The sequence below is a fragment of the Aulostomus chinensis genome, chromosome 14 (genome assembly GCF_037954235.1).
Source record: "Aulostomus chinensis isolate RoL2024-O1b breed Wild chromosome 14, RoL_Achi_v1.0, whole genome shotgun sequence".
NCBI lineage: Eukaryota > Metazoa > Chordata > Actinopteri > Syngnathiformes > Aulostomidae > Aulostomus > Aulostomus chinensis.
In genome coordinates, this window is record NC_141333.1 from 9,313,246 (window position 1) to 9,335,272 (window position 22,027).

A 22,027-nucleotide genomic window follows, 5' to 3' on the forward strand; every position below is an offset into this window, starting at 1 on the left:
CTTTAAAACCAGTTATAGTTCTCTGGACCAATCATCGTGTCTGGTAGGATGGAATAAAAATCGTGTCGGGTAGCATGATGTTAATTTGACATCATATGACTTTTAGCATAAAGGGGAGATTTTACTGAACTCATTTTTGAAGTAAATTTCACCAGGGTTCCCACAGTTCTAAGCCGTGGAGCCAGGTTTTTGTTTTTTTTTCACACATGAGCCTCAACCACCTCCTCCTCCTCCTCCTCAGAAGGATTCGTGGTACTTTGAGCGTGTTTTCAGTAACTTACCATGGCGAACACCAGCGCTGTTGTTCATTCCTCGCTGCAGAGCCTTGTTGGCAGGAATTGTTGCTTTGCACATAAAGCACACAGCGGGGAAGTATGTCTTTGTGCTGCTTCCTGGGTTCATCACACAAGTTATTCTTAGACGTTATAATTAGCAGTTACCACCCAGACTGACTGAAACTCCCTCGAAATAAATTCTGCACTTTAAATATTTGAAGAATTTGCTCTGTGAGGTAATGTGAAGAAAATTAGTCCTGTAATTGGTATTAGAGGGTGGCACACTTTATTTTGGATGTGGGAATTTGTCAGTCAGTTTTATTTTTCTCTTCATAAAAATTATTTGTATTCTTGAAATTCTATTTCAGCTTAATTCTTGACATTTTGACCAAATAGTCGTTTTTTTTTGTTTGTTTTTTTTAATTCTTGACAGGCGAAACTCTGCACTGGTGACAAACTGTGTTTTGGGATTTTCCATCCTTAAGTCTGATTGCAATATCTCAGAAACACCTTGAAAAGATTTTGATGGCCAGAGGTCAAAGGTCACATGTACACCATATCTGCCTCAATGTCGTATACCTCAGGAACACGCCACGAGAGACTCTCTACACGTGTTGTGTTTAGCTGAGGTCAGACACGTACGAGCTGCTTTACGACCTGTTGCACCAAGCTTTTCAAGTGTTCTTTTCTAAATGTTAATGCACAATAATTGTCTTTTTTTTCTCAAACTGCCACAAACAACCGTCTACATCAGACGGGCTGACAGAGGCACGCACGTTTAGACAGCTGCAATCAGTGTGTAATCAGGAGAACATTCTGCTGCCCTCAAAGGCAAAACCACCCTCTGATAGTCCAACAACATTTGGGTTCATGCTGCTTTTATGTACCCACTATCGACATCCTTCGCCTCCTATAGAATAATTAATGAGACAGAGATGGTAGCTGTTGCATTGTAATTTGTTTGTTGCGTCCTATTTCGATTTCCCAACAGAATATCTGTTCTGACCTCCATGACTCTTCTACAATGGGAAATTCGATAAAGAAGATGTAGTTTGATGATCAAGCATGGCGCCGGTGCTGATTCATTCTGGTTGATGAACACAGAGAAAGCTCTGAGAAAGAACCCAAATTACATCATTATACTGGCCAAAAGGGTGAAAAGCACCAGCAGCATCGGACCACCGAGAGCTCCATTAACAGTATCAGTGTTTTCTTTCATCACATCCTGATACACTAACAGGATTCTCTTTGACTCTTTGCTGTTAAGAGCTCATAAATTTGGACAGAACCCAACAAGGAGAGGATGGAATGGAGAGAGAAGGTCATTGAAGGAACAAGAAATCTGCATCCCAGGGATAAAGTGTGGGACCGCGTGCTCACATGCACACACACGCGCACACGCACGCACACACACACACACACACACACACACACACACACACACACACACACACGCACACACACACTGAGACTGCATTGCCCTCTCTGGATCAGGGTGGCCATTAACATTCTGAAGGGCCTGTTGTGTCTTTGCAGAGAAGCTGGGGATGTGCCAGCCTGGCAATTACTTTAACAACTTCAGAGTTTGATTTCTTTATTCAGTTGAACCCAGCCGGGGGTAAAACTAAGGAGATACATGAGGAAGAGGACTCTTAAAGATGAAAGTTTATGCTGACCCAACTGTGGAGCGAAGAACAAGAATGTGCCAGCTGGTCGTGACTGAAAGGGTAATAGTTAGTTTGTTTATAGCTCAAATCAAAGTGCATATGTATTATTGAGCGTGCGGCCGGGTGAGGAACATGTACTGTCGACTGTCCCAGACAGTTTGCTCGAGAGTTTGTAAAGGCATGTGTTTTGTTTTTTGTTTTTTGAACAGTTTTTGCTGTTGTATGTGGATAGTGACCATGAGGTGCTATGAGCTTCTGGTGAAATACCCATTGCTGACTCTTTCTGCATTCTGGAATCACAAAGAAGTGACGCAGAAGTAAAAAAAACCAAAACAAAAACCCTTTGTCCGTATTTAAAGGACGAAATACAGTTTTTGTATGAACTAGGACTTTAATGGGACTGAGATTTACGGAAAAACACAAAAGAAACTCCAAACAAATACACACTGTACATTGTGATATGGAAAGATTGCAAAATAAGGCACCTTTGAACTGCTGTGAGTGGCCTAATATTACCACAAGAGTACTGCAACCGTATGAAGCTGCAGACCAGACACCTGTAAGTTCAAATGTCGTAACGGACACTCTTAGTTTGTCCCCATCAAATGTCCTTGAGGACAACACTGAAATCCTCTCCTACACTTGATGACTATCAGACAGCTGAATGGTTCACACCAAAATGGAAATCAGCAAATGCTGTGGGATCTAATTACCGTTGGGAGTGGCAATTATGTTGACAAGCTGGTTGATATGACAGGCTCTATTATAGCCTTAAGCTTTTATTACATTTCTGCCAAGTAAATCACATTGCTGGAGCCATATTACCATAATGACTTACTCAATCTGTCAGCCCTGTCCCTTGTATGAAGGGGATTGGACAGAGTAGTTGGGTTAGGTGACTGATCTTTATGAACTCCCCCAGACTTCAAAGTGACGCAACTGTTGGGGCTGATGCATCATCTCTGCATCAAGTGATGTAAATCTCTGGTGGCTATTTTATTGAAAAGGTTAACTTCCCTGATGTTTGCATGTAGTTAGCATCGTCGCCGTGCTGTTGCTCAGTTGGATGCTTTCCATGTTTGCTGGTTCATTCTTTCAAGGACAGGAAAGACAAGGGCATGCATTGGAGAGGCTGAAAACTGCTCAAGGTCTTCAGCAAGATGTCCAGCGGACTTGTAAAGGGAAGGCATGTTACACACACACACACACACACACACACACACACACACACACACACACACGCAAACACACAGATGGAAGGAGAAAGTAGTCTTGTGTGGAGGACAAACTTTTGTCTGTACACACAGTTTCACACAATTTAAAACAAGGAAAAAATCTTCTGAGAGAGCATCAGCTCTTCCAGGGAAGTCTGTGACGGGGGTCATGATGTTATCTGGTATCGCTGCTTTTAATGGGTTTTTCCTGGAGTTTCGCTGGTCGAGTGTCCACTGAGACTGCCTCTCTGCTACTAAATGAATGTGTTATTTTGATAATTAGATCTGACTAATCACCCAGCTTATTAGGCTGTAACAGGTGTAGTACAAGTGGGTTTTATACCTTACTGGAAATAATATTGACTGTCACGAGACATTATACTGGAACATCAGACCAAACCGAGGGATTAGAGGGACAATAGAATGAATTCACCCTCATTTGTCGATCTGGATTCAAACAGATAGCTGCTGTAGGTGGATGGTGCATAGGAAGATTTCATTTCAAGCCCTTTGAGTGACATCAAAGAAGAAAGAAAGCATTATGTAAATCAGGCCATTTTGAAATTTCCAGTGAGAGTAAAGTATAAATTAGCCTGTGACATAATCAAACCAACTCGGCTGGAACATTTAAAAGATTATATCCTGTGTGTCTGAATTATAAAAAAAAGAAGAAAAAAAAACCCAAGTTGGAAAATGAACAACTTTTTTTTTTTGTCTTTAAGCTTAGCTAACCTGAAGGTTGTACATTTTCCAAAATTGCAAAAGGCCCCTTTAAATTGTCTCACCTTAAAACAACACTTTCCTACCTTTGGATCAAGTATTTGGTGATGCAGCTCTTTTTCTTGGCTGACGTATCATTCATTTGTTTTCTCTTCCTCCGCACACCATCAGCTGAAGAGGAGAGAGACTTGTAGGAGAGCACAAGGGAGAAAAAAAAACAACAACAATGTCGGTAAGTGCTGGCTCTTATTAATGAAGTGAATCTCCATTCAGTCACACATGACAAATAAATGTCCGCCCCCTCGAGGCTCTTAATCGGCCCATTAGTCTTTGAGCGACAACAGCCTGTTTTTTTTATACATCTCTCTGGCTTGTTCCCTTTAGACTAGACCAGGTAATCCATCACCTGGTATTTGCATGCTGACCACACATGCTGACAGAGCTAAGAGCACAGCTGGAGATGCTACATCATATTTACTCCCTCACTGCAATACACAATGTTCTCCAGTGCATCTCCATCATCTAAATATTAACATTACTCCCTCCTTTCACACCATGAACACTCATCTGTTCAAGAAGCTATGTGTAACTCCCCAGCTTGCACCAAAATACATTCATCTTCATCTTTTTTTCCTCCTCTTTTGCTATACTGTACATGATCATTGTAGGGAATATTGCATTCCATCTCTTTTGAGCTGAAGGGTTATTGTGTTGTTGTTTTTTTTGCTGATCTATGTATTCAATCTCATTCCGTGACTTGAGAGGAGACGAGTGCCTAAACAACTGAAATGAAAGATGAACACACTAATGATGGGGTCTGCTCTGCTAAGTCAGCCTAATTAATCACCAGAAGGCGTCCCGTGTGCTGCACAAACCCACGGTCCAACTCTCTGAAAGAGCTAGCATTCTTATCTGTATCTGCACTTATTTTCCTTCCATCCCTCAGACGCCGCTCGCTGCACCCTCTGCTAATTCAGCCACTTAAAATCTCATTTCAGACACAATTAGCCTTTAGCCCATCCAAGTGCCTTAGCCTGTGGTGTTTTTTCCCTTTCATCCATGAACATTTTCTCTTTCACTCTTCGATAAAGATCATTATTGAGGTTACTGAAAAGGAGTTTTGATCATTTACAGGAGAAAACATATTAAAGAGCCTTTTAGTGAGCCCATTAGGAGACCAAAACCTTCGCTTGATGCCACGCCAAGGTTATCTATGCTACTGGGAGCCTTTAATTCATTCCTTTGCCAGACGTTTTTTAATTACATTTGAAGGGAGGAAAGCTCACTACACAAGAACCAGGCCCTGCTGCTGTTATTTATTTTGTGTGAAGCTCTTAACTGCAGAGTTTGCAAAATGGGAACACTCATCTTTTTCACTTTGCAGGCGAGTCACAACAGAATTGTACTGCGTCTGCTCTGCAGCTGCCTCCAAATGCTTTTATTTTTCTGCTACACATTTGAGAGACTTTCATTTGGCTAATTGCATAAAGTGTCCGTGTTGTTTTGTTCTACAGGAATTTTCTGTATTATGGGAGGGAAGTGGTTTAGCTAACCAACAGTTTGATACTCCCAGTTCAAAAGAGGTGCGATTGAAAATAGAATGCTTAACTTTTTTGACACAAATGAATGTCCCTCACATTTAAACCAAACAATTTCATATAATTGTCATTCAAAGGAAACTTCATCCTGAAAGTGCAATTTGTTTTTCAAGTCCTAACCAATAGGTGCCATATGCTCATACTGAGATGTTGTTTTTTCCAGAATGCAGGAAGAGACAATCACATAGCTGAAGCTACATGACGCTAATGGCTACTAACAGTTAACAGTAAAACTACCCCCCCCCCCCCCCCCCCAAAAAAAACCCCCAAACTTTAGGAACTTTACAAACTCTGTCCAGCCAAATCAAAGGCTCGATTGGGGACGGGGTCTGTGACTTCAGATCAACGAAGACATTTTTACAGGTAAATCGCTTCTTTGTGTCTCCAGACAGCAGAAAGAGCCAGCCACCTCCATTTAGCTTGAAGCTAATGATGACCCATCGCCAAAAACTACGGAAAACTATGGTTCAAAATTGAGCACTGTATCTTGTATAACGTCCCCTTCAGTAACCTTTAAATACTTCGATTTGAGCTAAAAACAACTATAAAGAAGTATTGGAATAAACCACACTTTACATCTTACTATATATTCCAAGTTCTTTGGAACAAACAACCCACGATCCTCCTTGTTTCTCTGAGTGTAAAATATCAATATATGTCATTTTTTTTGGGGGGGGGGAGTATAATCCTATCTATTTTCAATATGCTTTGAAGTCCTTTCAAGCAATGCATGACCTTCGTCTATGACCACAGAGGTCTCTTTTATATCAGTATAGGATTTACACCTACCGAGAGTCTAATGCATCACCCATGAGTGAATGAATAAAGGCGAATCAAAAATGGTAGTGAGAACCAGTCGAACAGTTTGACCACAGTAATCAGAAAGAGCTGAGATGTCTTTGTTTGCTGAAAGCTGCTCAAGGTTATAGTTTCAGTTCTTCATGTGAGAGAGCTGCAAGATGGAACTGCAGAGTGTGTGTCTCACCTCCACCTGCATAATGATCGCTGTTTCCCACAGTGATCGACAGCAGGTGGTGTAGAGGGTGGATACCAGATTCCAAGAGGCAGGGAGTAAACTGTCAGTTACATGAACGCTGAGGGCAATTGGTATGATCTAAATGTGAGGCATGACTCAGCCACCGTAGAAGAAGAGAGGACAACAAAAATGACAGTTACAAATAGGGTTTTAACTACATAGGTGTGACAAAAATTAGCAGCTTGTTTACTAGTTAAGTTTATGTTGCTGTACTGTATTGTGGTACTGTGGTAATGTCAGGCACAAATGTTGCGTTCAGGGCTTATAGCGAATTGAGAGGCCCAATGTCCCCCGACACGCCAAGAAAATAAGAGCAGCTACGATGGGAGAAATGTGCGGTTCAAATACATAGCTCTAGCTTTGACCCCCCCCCCCCCCCCCCCAAAAAAAGAAAGATACATTTCACCAATCTTAAAAGGCTCTGATTGGAATCATTCAAACTCTGTGCCTATGCATGCATCTACAGTATGTCAGCCGCTGCCACACTTCATGAAAGCAAAGTGATGGATGACACTGGGCGTCTAGCAACCAAAGGGTCGCTGGTTCGATCCTCGACCCCGGTGACCATGTCGAAGTGTCCTTGAGCAAGATACTGAACCCATAATTGCTCCTGATGAGTAGGTTGGCGCCTTGCATGGCAGCCTCCACCATCAGTGTGTGAGTGTGTGTGTGTGAATGGGTGAATGAGATGACACTGTAAAGCGCTTTGAGTGCCGCTAAGGTAGAAAAGCGCTATATAAAATTGAGTCCATTTACCATTTACCACACTTGACTTATTAAAGCAATGACAAACACAGCTAACAACACCAACGGACGCAGTCATCATCATCATATCACACCTCATTCACTGTCAGACGAGATAAATCCACCACAAGCTGATGCTACATATCAGTGACAGCCTGTAGTTACAGTCCAGGTACTCTGCCCTTAAACCCTCGGAGACCCTTTTAACAGGAAAAAACAGTCACGCGCCCCTGTGATGTTGTCTGTCACAGTGACCTTGACCTTCGACCAACAGCTTTTTTCTTTCTCCTCCTTTACCTTTTCCTCCCTTCCCTTTATTCTTTAGTCCCAGTGGACATTTGATAAACATTTGAAGAAATTCTTCACAATTATATGACTGTGAGGGTGAAAAATAGATTGCACACCATAATTAAAACAGTTAAGATGGCGGAGGAAAGGGAACGCTTTTAATGCTGTTAATTATCCTCCTCCTCATCCTCCTCTCTCGCCACACTGGCACCGCCACTGCATCAATTTCATCTGAATAAAACTGAATTACATCAGTATTAGAGAGAGTGGTTTGCGTGTTTGTGTGTGTGTGCCTGCGTGCGTGCGTGCATGCGTACGTATGTGTATGTGTGTGTGTGAGAGAGAGAGAGAGAGAGAGAGAGAGTGGGATTGTCTTGTCAAAGCACCGAGGGTCAACATTAACAACACAAAAGAAGATATTTGTTCCTGTTCATTGGAGATGGACAAGCATTCATTTAATTACTTGTCGACTCAGCCAGCAGGAGAAAATAAATACTTGGCCAACAGAGGGTGCTAGAGCATCAAGCATGCCCTTCGGAGGAATTCCTTCATAAAATGAAGTTATTTAAATGCATTTTATAAGTTGGATAGTACATCAAATGCATTACATGTTAAGAAAATTTTAACTCCCAAAATGCAATGTCTTATTTTCTTGTTCAAACCCTCATTTGGACTTTGAGAGCATCAGGATGGTGTGGATCGTGCAGAGTGCACCACCGTCACCCTCCAACCTGAAGATATTGGTTCAAATCGTTTTTGAACATGTACCTGCCTTGATCAAACATAGCTGAGGAAAAAAGATGGGATTGCTTCAAGCTGGTGACATACAGATGACCTCCCCGAGAGTGGACACGAAGAGGAAGTAAGCGAGACAGCATAGCTACGGGGTGGGAGAGAAATGAATGAATGGAACTTCAGAGCTCCTCTGACAAGGCCTTAATCTGGTGATGTTTCAGTGGCTCAAGGAGAGCAGTGTTGTTTAAAGGGATATTTGGGATTTTTTGAAGCAGGGATGTATAAGGAGGTCATACATAGTACCGGTCTTACCTTCAGTAGACATGGGTCAGCGTACAGAGAGCTGCTCTGATGCTCAGTGTTGTACTGCTGTAGATGGACACTACAAAAAAAAATAAGTTACACACCAAATGAAAACACTCCCCCCCCCCAAAAAATCAATATTCATTTGACTGCACTCCATATTTATATAGCATATGAGTGCTCTTCTGATGACTAAATACATCGTGAACATGTTGCAGATACTGCATACAGGAGTAGGGATATTAATTTTCTTTTAGGGTGTGTTTTTTTGTTTTTTTTTGGATGCATAGGATGTTTAATGATGCTGTTCCCATCCTCACCAGTGCAACGCTAAGCTACAGAGCAGCTGCTGCCATTGGTTTGTGTACACAGAAGATACTCCCCCATACAACTTCCCTTCAATGATATCAAAATATCCATTTAAAGGGATAGTTTGCCCAAAAAATGAAAATTTGTTCTGAAAAATGTCACTTGACTGTTCGTGGAGCTACGGGCTGCCGTGAACAGTTGCATGTTGAGGCCTCAGGACTCGGAGGTCACGTCAGACAAGCAGCATCAGGCTTTTTACGGTTTTATGTATTTATGTTTCAAAGTTGATCACCATTCATTTCAGTCGTTTGGGAGACTGCTGCAAAACTTTTTCCTGTGAAACTCCAGCAGTGTTTTGTGGACACGATTTTCACCCAAACTTTCCACTGGCATGACAGCGAGTAGATGATGACTGCATTTCGTATTTTGGATGAAATATTCCTTGAAGTCAAATTATGACATCATGCTGGCACCCTCAGCCATGACTCAAGATGTCCCCCAGTGGTCCAACCAGGGAACATAAATTCATGTTCTCTGACAGCCTGGTGAAGACAACAATTATTTATTTTTTTTGTCAACAATTCAACTGAGCCAACCAACACAAGAGAGGAGAAAAGAGACAACAGGATGAGTCTTGCGCATTTAGCAAGGGAGATGATCTACTTCTTTGTGCACCACATCTCCCACATCTTCTTTGAGTCAATGTGTGTGTTACAGACATTTCACTGCAAAATCACCACGTACAAGATGTTGATGCCAGTCATGTTATTAATTTCCCTCCTGTTTCAAAGAAGAAGCTTAAGAAATGTCAACAGGCAGAGATGCTCTCCTTGTGTCTTGCCATGTTCCATACTACCTTGTAGTGTATAAAAACTAGTAGTTTGCTCGATCGGCCATCATTTAATTCCATCCATCCATTTTCTTCCTTCTTATCCTGTTAAGGGTCGCAGGGGACCTGGAGCCTCATCATTTAATTAATCAATCAATTCATTATCATCGCTGAAACGATTTTCAGTTAGAAAGTTTTAACCTTCTGACAAAAGATGGCTAAAAATTGGTATTCGACCATTATTTCTGATTGTTCCAGCGTTCATCATCGAGTTAGAGCAGGTGTTACAATCTCATTTCAGAAAAGAAATTACTCCTCATCTTCTTTTATGTCACACGAGCATGCATGCGCGTACTTGCATGCATGCACACAAACACACACACGCACACACACACACACACACACACACACACACACACACACACACACACACACACACACACACACACATCATATTTGATGTATTAACAATATAAAACGGGTCCAAATCTATCATTTAGAAAGATTAGGTCACATCTCATTCAAATGACAGATCTCATTTTGCACAACGCAACATCTGATCCATACACAAATCGATTTACAATTTGACTCCAGCTGTTATCAAAGCCACTGTGAACATCAATCTGTTCAGAGAGCTACAACTGAACGGATGGCGAGCCAGCGGCACAGGAAGCTGAACATAGAGAGATCAACCTTCACCATATCTGATTGGTTGTTCATACACTGGGTACTCTGGAAGAGTACCACCCCTCGGTGACATTTCTTCATCAGGCCTCCCTCCCTTTTCATCATCAACCTCTGGATCGTTATCACATCCTTAACAGCTTTTCTTGCTAATTGACTGAAACAGTCGACTTTTCTTTGTGAGGAAACAGACTCAAAAGTGTTGACTGTACGTTGTGCCTCAACAACACCCACACAACAACAAAACAATATGCATGTTACTCTCTTGTCAGAGGCGGTGGATATAGGGGGGTTGCTAACACCACCATCACATTGTCCCTGCTAACCTTTGGCAAACCTCAGTTCTGACCTTAACCCTGAGTGAGCCCTCATCAACTCGTGAAAGACTAAATCAATAAATCATTGCCACATTCATTTAGGTCATTGACTAAAATACTGATTTTGAAATTATTTACTACCAACTAATTAAATCTTTTACAGGACATGTTGTTTTGTTCATAGGTAACAATGGAATTGTTGTTTCAAGATGAATGCAATAAAAGTTAGGCCGACTGTCCGCAAATCTTACCAGATCTGAGCAGATACACATTCTGCCTGAGGGATGAACGTGGCTGTCTCTTTCTGCATTCAAGGAATTGATGCAGAACGGAAGAAAATGTCTGTGTGAACTCAAGACATCTATTTGTGATAACTTGAAGGGAAAACTAGACTATTTAGGGTGAAGTATAGTTTTAACAAAATATTAGGGACACCTATCAGTATAACCCAATGGAGATCAACAGCATCATGATCATCACCTGTCTCAAAGCCATGAAAACTGAATTGTAATTTCACAAGGATTTAGTGCAGGGCTATTGTACTACACTGCTTTAGTTTGATCTAATAGAAACTGTGCACCACGTACTTTGCAACTCTCTCTTTGTAATGTTGAATTTTTCCAAATAATCCAGACTTGCCTGGGAGCTCTGTCTTCCATTCCTTCGTCATTAAAGCTAAAGTCATTTCTTCCTCAAAAAGGCCACAGCCCTTTTTCACTCCCCGTCCTTCCTGCAGTGGCTGCTGCCGCCGCGTGTCGCCACACTGTGGCTTTACAAATGGGGCCCGGCATTCACATAATTAAAACCGTAATGCGAGGACATATTTCTTAATTAAGCACTAATGTGATAAAGTGTGATAGCAGGACAGAACTCTCCTTTAAGGGAAGGGAGGCCTTTGTAATGAGGCGATTAATAGACTTAAGAGGGGAAGAAGATGTAATTGGCTGGTCATTCCTCCAAGCGCTAGTACAGGACATTGCTGGTCATCTGCTACAGAAGGCTGCTGCTTGGAGAACTGAAAGTGATGATGTGTGCCTGCAAGATGAGTTTTTTTTTTTTGGTAATCACCCCCCTCAGCCCCCACCTTAACACACAGAAATCACCTATATTGACAGTAATGAGGACACTCGCCTGTAACCACAACAAAGATAGATGTTAGCTCTAAGACGCCCTCATGTTTTGGATTAAAAGAAATAAGGTATAAAGTACCACGAAAAAAAAGCATAAGGCACAGTTGGGACCAGCATTTTTCCTCTTGCCTCTACGTCTCCTGATTTCTGCAATTACATTTTAAATAATTTCTGCTGTAAATGTACTCACAGTTGGGTTTACTTGCATTAAAGCGGTATGCAAGGTGTTTTTTGCCTTTCATGTTCTCACAGAGAAATTGAAAGATGTTTTTTTTCCTTCTGCATCACTTTGTTGTGACTCCAGAATGCAGAAAGTGCCAGCCACATATTATTAGCTTGAAGCTAATGGTGACTGATAGCTAACCATAGCTACAGCAACAGCAAATTATTGCATTTGGGTCCTCATTCACAGTTGCACCAAAATGTATCACTGCATTCTGGAGTCATTAAGTAAAAATACTGAAGGGAAAATACTCTTTGAGTGCTCAAGACACTTATTTGTGAGTACTTCAAAGGTAAACAAGTGGAAAATCGCTTTAAAGCTACTGCTTGTTGCTTCGAGAGACGTAATTGTCACTGGGTTGCAGAAGAGTGGTGGGAACTCAGTCCTGACTGGAATGATTCCCTTCTCGTTTCTCATGGTCGTAGATTTGACGGCATCCAGACGTCGCTGCAGGGCTCATCTTCTCTTAAAACACGCATTGTTTCACCAGGCTCTTCAAAGGCTCTTCAGGAACTCATTTTCTCAAAAATCACAGGTTACTTTTATAAAAAAAAAACAAAACAAAAAAAACCCCACTTTTGGCACATTTACATTTTTTTATATATGAATGATAACAAGAAAACAAAAGTAGACACTGCTGTCTGTTGTGAATTGTTGGTGTCGTGAAGACGGACAGAGATTGTTGACAGAGAGATTGTTTATGTCAGGACATGCATTTCATGGCAGGCAAACACTCGCCTTGCCTGTAACTGAGGACCAGAGTGTTTGTAAAATGCACAGAGGCAGTTGTGGTCCGGCTCAGGGAGCTTGGCGGCTGCTGGCGTGCTCAGACGGGGAGGCGGTGACGCGCAGGCACATTGCTGGCACACACACGGCTGATTTTGTGAACAGGGAAAACACCGGATTGAGCCCGAGACAGAAAATAACCTTTGTGGGTCTGTTGTTGGATTGTATGTTATATGATGGTTGAAGTGTGCTGGGCCAAAATGGGACAGAGTTCAGGGTTGTTTATTTAGTCCCTGGTCTCCCTGCGTTCACACCTGAAGATGGTCCTGGAAGTGAGTCGTCTTGTTTTACGATTTCATGAGTTATAAAAGCTGTTCTAAAACACACACACACACACACACACACACACACACACACACACACACACACACACACACACACACACACACACATACACGGCTCTAATAATGCACAGTTCAACCTATGTGTGCACACACCAATTCCTTTCGTGCATCTATGTAGAGTTTAATGCATCTGGCTGCAGGTGTTGATCTCATTCATCAAAACTGAAGTCAGGTTCTGGAGGTCACGATGAGACGACGGCTGTGACCTTAACCGCCACAAATAATTTCTCTCCTACTTTGTCTTGCGAACCCAGGGATGTTCAAAAATGTCTGCATATTCCAGTCACAGCATTTAATTGCTCCAGTAATAAGATGTTTTTCTCATTTCTTGTTTTCCAACAGTACAAAAACAACATGACCACTGCTGCCACAGAAACCCTGCTTACAATTTGAAAAAGTTTAGAAATGCCACTCACTATTCTTGTCCTCCCTGCTCTAATGAATATATTATTTAACACTTCGCTGGAAGGGAATTTACAGCTTTCATTGAAAAGCCAACCCCAAACCTTCCAAATCCTGCTTTATGAAAGAACAAAGCAGCTTAATGTTGCTGCCGTTTCTCACTGAATATTTTGCTCCTTAAAACTAAGAGTCATGCTTAGAAACAGTGGTGACGATAAGCTGAGGGATTTGCTGAATTTTGTTCCCATCACAGTTGCTTTGATCATGTTATATCAAGACAAATCTTACCCTTTTTTGCCTTTGAAGGCAACAAACAGGTGAATGTGAAGGAGAAAGTCCTCTCTGACTTCCTCCAGATTTTCTCTCAGACAGGAATTAGACAGAAATCATGCATCTACACTCGACAGCCCTGTGATGTTGGTATACATTTTAAAATACCCAACAAGCTGCTGAACCAGTTCTCTCTCTTTCTCTCTCTCTCTGTCTCTCTCTTGCACACACACACACACACACACACACACACACACACACACACACACACACACACACACACACACACTGGTTGGTTTTGTACAACCCGCTTCCTCTACTCCTCTTGTCTTCACTCTGGGAGATTCAGTTGAGAGTAAGAGTCCAGCTTCTAACCACCGTCTCATCTCCAGAACATCTGGTTGAAACTCCTCTTCTTTCCTCTCTTCCCTTTATTTCGTCCGAAGGCTGAGTTTCTACACAATCTTCTGTGTCTCGAGAAGCGACTCTGCTCTTATTAGCACTGCCAAGGATATAAAATGTGATCCCGGCATTTGTGAGTTTGTCAGCAGGAAATCTCAAAAACACAGGATGGATTTTGGTGAATTTTGATGGAAAAATTTGTAATCTATCCATCCATCCATCCATCCATCCATCCATCCATCTTCTACCGCTTATCCTGCTAAAGGTTGCGGGGGGGGGGCTGGAGCCTATCCCAGCAGCCTTCGGGCGAGAGGCGGGTTTCACCCTGGACGGGTCACCAGGGAAAAATGAGTAATATTACAAAAAACAAAACAAAACAGTGATTAAATTTGGTGATCTGGATGGAATTGTGGTTGTTGGTAGTTTGTACCTTTGATAGCTCAAGACTTTGACATGTAAGTACTTGAAAAAAAATACATTTCTGTCAGGTCCATTCACATCAAGAAACACCGAGTTGATAATGAGCTTGACTTTGTTTATTATTGTACAAATTGGCGGTATGGCTCTGTTCAGAGGAGTCCCCTGATATTTTTCATGACCGCCATGAAACAGGAGACCAGCAGCGTGAGGGAAGGTTCTCCCAGTTTGTGACTGGAAGCGCAATTATACCCCCGTGAACAGAGCAGCAACATGACATGGAACGATCTATGCCATGTTATACACGACGAGGCGGAGCTGGGGAGGTGGAGGGTAGCAAGTTGCGAGATAGAGAAGCAGGAGCACCTGTAGGCGTAGACAGAGCAGCATAAACCAGAAGATAGCAGTGCGGTAGTTGAGGCCGGGTGAGATTTAAACTTTGAGAGGAGCCAATCAGAAGCGAGGGATTTGATCAGCTGATTAATCAGTTTGATTGACGGACGGGAAAGCCAATAGCGCTTGACTACCACGGCCTGACAGAACTAATGCTGACGCTGGATTTTTTTTGGGTGAACTATGACTTTAACTCTGTGTCAAATTGAGAGTTGAAGAAAAAAAAAAAGCTAAAATAATCTCGATTTGCATTCTATTCCTATTTTCAGTCGAATGCAAGTATGTCATGTATATTTCAATGGAATTTGTTCATGTATTTTGAGTGGAGGGCGATGTTATGAACTGTGTTCTGGATTGGCGCTTATTGATTGATTGGTAAGGATGTTTCTGAACAGGATTTAATGACTGATGTTCATATTTTTACAACCATATGTTCTTGGCGGAGGTGTGTGCTCTCTCAGTGCTTTCCAGTTGCGTGTGACATCAGAAGTTACTGCATTGGATTGTTTACCACCGACAGTTTTATACATTTGTGCAGACATCGAACCACCGCAGTCATACTTTGCCTTTTACAAGTAGACAAAAGCATTTATTTTGACCGATGTGCACAAACAGTCAGAGATCCAGACCAGACAGAATCACGCAAATCTTGCTTCCTACATTCAGAGCCGACATGGACGCTCTAGAGCAGAAGCAGCTCCTTGGCGTGGTGGGTAGGTTTCCCGTTGGCTGGTTCTCTGCTCTGCACTGCTCGACTCCACCTGGCAACCTCAGCACCTAATCAGGCCGAGCCGCTGCCAGCTGTCTGAACGGGAGAGCTGCGACAAATTACTTGACAAGAAGGCGTGGCAAGAAGCCCCAGCAGACAAGGAGGCTCCTCCAAAATCAGATGGACACAATCACCAAAACAATGTCTCATTAAAAAGTCATTGAGCTTCGTTGGGCGACCTGCACATCTGTGGACATGAAGCTGTGATGGCTTTGTTTAAATAATCCGATACAGGAAGAGACTTTTACCTGCACGCCGCAAGACAGTACAACTGCCGATCATGAATGGTGATAAAGAAAAAAATCTGCAGTCGGATGGCATTCGTCTGCAACCGTGAATGTTAATTAATGAAGCATTTCTTAAATTTTCAGGTGAATATTTGAATCGCTGAAAGATTGTTGAGACCATGCAGCCTTCACAGTGATTTAACATTTACCCGGAGACACATCTTCTCCACAAATCAATTCCAAGGAGAATCACCTTCAAATCTACAAATTTACAATTCTTTGCAGAAAATAAATGATAATAAAGTGTGAATATCATCAGGGATTTGTGTTTCTCTCTGGAAGTCAGCATAGAGTGGTGTCTTAATGACTCCTTGAAATGAGTAATTTGACACATCAGACTCAACATCTGAATTCAGTTTCATAAGTAATTAATGAAGTGGCACATTTCTCACTTAGATATAAAAAATAATGACTTATTTGATTAAAACCACCTTGACTCCCATGTTAATATTGTATCAATGTCTTTGTGATCATGCAGACAAGCTCACAGTCTTGCTTAGTTCTGATTTTTTTGGTTTGGATTCTTGTATTAATAGATTCAGTTTTGGACTCTTGAGTTTTGACCATCTGTTCTTTTTGCTTGTTTTCCCCATTGTTTTTTTCAGATGAGCATATTCTACTGTCTTATTTTTGGTGTGATTTCTGTATGTTTTATTTTGTTCTTGTTTTGTCTCACTGTTGGTTCACTCTTACGTGCCTGTTTTCTTCCAGGGAACCAGCCTTGCTTTTCTTTTGTTTATTTAATAAAGCCCTCAACTCTCCAGATTCCTGCCTGCATGCGCCAGCTGCTGTTTTTTCCACCTGCCTCCATCATATGCATTATGTCCACTTGATTTTGTTGGTCTTGTGCAGCACGCAATGTTTCATGACCTGACATCAAACAAGTGGATCCTTGTTTAATTACAGGAGAGGCTTCAAATTTTCAATTTAACTCCATGGCGTCAGTTGTTCGACAGCCACTTCACCTGCATGTAAACCTCTGCTGAATGGAAGCACCTGCTCTCATTCGTTTAATGCCAGTAAATAATACATCCGTAAACACAAATAACAAGAATGAGAATACATAATCAATGTGTGTGTGTGTGTGTGTGTGTGTGTGTGTGTGTCCGTCCGCTGCAGCCTCTTTTATCCAATTGTTCTTCATCATAGCTGTATATACATAGAACACCTATAGACCATGAAGCTCCTTCTGCTTCTCTACCTACATGGAGGGAACGTTTGTGTGTCTTTGTGTGTTCCTGTTTCTAAGTGCAAGTTCCATTATCTCCATAAGCATGTTGTTATTAATGTAACTGTTGAGGATTGATAGGTTAAACCTGAGTCACACCGCTCTCTAACCCTCGCTCCACTCATTGATCCAGTGGCGGTTTATGGACTGTATTTATTCCTTCACAGTACTCAGAGCTTTACAGTGTTGCCTCATTCCCCCCATTAACACAGACACACACGCACACACGTACACACACAGACAGAAAGACAGACAGACAGACAGACACACACACACACACACACACTTGACAATAATGCTGGTGGCTGCCATGAAAGTTAAGGGGGAAGTGAGGATCAAACCAGTGACCCTTGGAGCTACGCTACCGCTATTATCAATAATGTACATACTGGCAGTTGAAGTTGGTCCCATTCTTATGGTGGTGATAATAAATGAGAATGATCATTTAATGGATCGATGACATCTACAATGGTGTTTTTGATGGTGTTTTTTTTTTTTTTTACTACATCACACCGCAGGCCCCCTTTTAGATTTCATTCCTTTATTTCTCCACTTGTGTGTTCGTCTCACTATGTCTTCAAATCGTCATTCTTTCTTCCTCGCTTGTCGAGAACGATATATATAAACTGAGGTGAAAAAGCTGGAACAGGAACTTCCCTGTACGGAAGTAGAAGCACAAGAGGCTGAAGCTCACAGCAGTATTTGAAAAATGAAAATCCTGCACATTTTTCAGTCACACGTTTTATTGTCTATCTGTGTTGCTGCACTCACTTTGACAGCATCTCTCACTCTGCAGATTGTTTTTCTTTACCACAACGTTCCATAAAATAAATCAATACTGGAAAAAAAAAAAACAGGTCAGCTTCTCCCTGTCTGTCAAACTGGAAGGACTCGCTATTTCTGCAACATCAAAACGCATTCTTGAATTTGTCAGTCGCAGCTGCAGTAATGGAAGTCAATGAGTGTCAGAGTGAATAGCGAATGTTTTACTGCATCTGCACCGCATCAGTTGGCTTTGTTCAGTCTTGTCTAAACTCTACCTCTTATTTTGTTCTGTTCTTCAAGCAAAACCCCTCTATTTCTTTCTGAATTTATCCCTCCCTCACACACACACACACACACACACACACACACACACACACACACACACATGCACACAACTCATAACTGGTCATCTCTCTGGGCGTATGTTGACACTAGGGGGCAGTGTAACTCCACATGTCAAGACATGACATTATTGTGTTCATGTGTCCACACCCTCTCAGCATATTTCCTGTTAAAATCCTTCTCTTTGCTCATTACTTACACTTGTTACATTTAGAACGAGGCCATTATGTTTCTTTTCTTTTCTGTGTTTTTCAATCTGTCACTGTGTCCAAAAATGTTTTGTTTGTACTGGATGCTCTTTGAGGCTTAACAGTGACTTCTATCATAAATCATAAATCAGAGGTGTTTTGGTAACAGACGTGGGTGATCAGTGCTGCACTGTGTATTATTATTTCTGTTTAAAACCATCAGATGTTTTGGATTTTGTATGAAACAGCATTTAGATATAGTTTGTAAACATATTTAAATACAATAAACCTCCGTGACTTTGTTATGTTACTAGTTAACCCACTGACCACCAAAGTACCACCGTAGGGATTCAAAATAATGACGAGGTAGTTTATGGTCAAGTTCCAATTTACATGTCAGTAGATTTACCATTCAGCTGTTTAGCTGTTTTAAATATAACTCTGTCAAGCAAATGTTTTTTTCATCTTTATAATGCTATCTAAAAAATATGAGGCGGGAGAGTGAGGACAGCTGTCAAGAAATAAAAATTCTGATGTCAATCGAATGAGAAAGGTTGTAGATTTAAATGTTTTGATTTCTCACTAAAGATACAATGTGTTGATTTGACCTAATATACAAAACCCCCAATCAACAGGGGGGCATTAAATTAACGGGCGGTTGTGGCGTCCAGCCCGACTGTAAGAACAAACAACAACAACAACAAAATGCAAACTTAGCACGAGTTGATGGTGAAGCTCCAAATATAGCAGTTGATTTACATCCCATCACTCATCAGATTCAATCAGTGACTGAAAGAACGATTTTGTTGAAGCAGGAATGAGTTTCTTCAGTAGGACGGTGACCTGCGGCAGTGAGGACCAGCATTACAAGACAAGATGCAGCCGCGACAGCTTCCGCAGGCCAAAATGATCCCTCAGAAATTACACCTGTAAGTGAGCCGCTGCGACTGAAATATTCTTATTAACAAGATATAAGTGAGAGTAAACCTCAGTTTAATAACAATTTCCTCCAACATCTGTGTACGTGTGTGTATATGTATGTATGTATGTGTGTGTGTGTGTGTGTGTGTGTGTGTGTGTGTGTGTGTGTGAGCAACCTTCTCTTTGGCTACGGCGTGGATCTCATTTCAGGAGGTGGAATTAAAGCCGGCTGAGTCCTAATCCTGGCGTAATACCCCACTCTTCTCTCCACCCCATTTTATGAAGCTGGGAAAGAGAGTAGAGAAGGTTGAGAGAAATTAGAAAAGCAAGAGGTGATTTGAGGGGTAGAGAGGTGAGTAAAGGCAACGGGTGAGGAGGAGCAACAGGGGAGAGATGAGGGGGGAGTTAATAAAAGCTTCTGCACCATATAGTGTGATCCTACTGGAATTGAATCGTCTTTTGTTAAAATAGGGACGGTACCAAGGAACTTTGTAGAATGTCTCTATAAGGCACGGTGCTGTAATGACATGAGTGAAGTGATAATATTCTGAGATTCCCCAGAACGTGTTCATAAAAACGTTACGGATCAAACTGTGGCCTGCCTACACTAGCATTGCCCGTCGCATTTAACATTTAAATCTTAGAATATGACTTATCAGCATGCTGTGGTTCGTGGTTCAAATAATATATAATTATTGTACAAACACAAGGACAGAGAAAAAAAAACAGAAAAGCTTGTACGCTTCCATCAACCCTCTCTCACCCACCACAGAGAGATTATCAAAGAGCCAACATGAGGCAACATAAGGCAGCGTCGCAAATTTTTTACTACAAAACCTGAAAGAGGGGCGACAAAAGTTCTTGCCCCCCCGCTCTGGCACCAGCGCTGCAGTTAGCATGTTAGCTTGGTATTCATTTTAAACTTTGGCACAGCAGGCTCTCCGAGAGCTGGTTCTGGGTTAAAAGTGTCCTGAAATGAACCAGAGAGATATAAAAACGACAGTGACCTGCTGATGGTACTGAGAAAGTCTCCATGATTCATTGTCAGTGGCCAGTGAACGTGAACCAAAGGGTGATCCATCAAAAGTTATATTTTCCTCTGGATCAAAAATCAGCACATTGCAGTTTAAAGTAACAAAAACAATGCCACTGAACTCGCAGTCCAGTGCTTTTCAAGAGTTTATTTCGGAATAATGACCATTTATGATGTAAAAGAAGATTTCTAACTGGATGTGGTGTCCTGGTTGTTGAGACGTGGCAGTCGATCTTTAACTCCTGGCACATCTCTCTTTACCTGAGTGTCATGTCATCACGCTTCTGTCACCCACCTAATTTTAAGCATGAATTTCCTAAAATGATGCACGATGATAATTTAAACTTATCATAGATGCAGCACTGTCGCCTGAACCTTCTGTTGTCTGCCTGGTGGAAACGTTTCTGTGGCAGCTGTTTACTCCCTCACCGCTTAAAACAGCAATTTTTGGCGTATTTTTAGCAGGTGCACATCTGCAAATAGCATTTAAGTTTTAGTGTCTTGTGTACTTGTCGTGACTGGTGAGTTCACCAACACACGTATTCCCAAAACAATATATTCCTGTATGAGAGACGGAAAGGAAATACCGTCCGTGCTCGTCTTGACATGTCGAAGGTCACTGATGTTGTGCTCCTCTCCTCTCTTGTTTAAGCTTTCAGGGATGAGATCCAATCAGATTGTTCCAAAGCCGTTTTCCCCAAATCCTCATTGCATTATGTCGCAGCATAAGCCCTGTTGATTCAGCGGCTATTGGCCTAGCAGTAATCAGCTTAGTTTAGCCCCACTGTAAATATGCAAATAGTATTTGGTGATTAATTGACCCCAGTTGGCGGTGCAGCCAAGCAGGGGGAGGGAGGACAGAGGCAGCCGGAATGTGGCGGGGAAGCAGACGGACAGTTTGGGAGAATATGATGTACGTAGGTATCAGGACATGAATGTCAGAGAAAGTCACGAGAGCTAATTGGTTGTATCTGTGTGTGTGTGTGTGTATATCTGTGTGTGTGTGTGTGTGTGTGTGTGTGTGTGTGTGTGTGTGAGCACATAAATATAATTTTGTAATCAGTTTTCTTGCTTTCTGAACCGATCCGACTTTATGTAAAGTTTTTTACTGATGGGAGGAAAACTTAAAGAGCATTTAAGACCATTAATAGCTTAACTTAAGGAGGATTTGTGGTCATTTGTGAAGGAAGTGTACATACACACACACACACACACACACACACACACACACACACACACACACACACACACAAGACAAATAGTCAATACCAGCATCAAATCTAATGAAACAAACTCACAGGTACATACTGTTTGTGCTATTGTGGGTGAAAACCCCTGAAATATGTTGGTTGTTTTTTGTCCGCAGTGAAACTAAAAAGTATTCACCCCTGGGTGCCAGTGTGTTGTT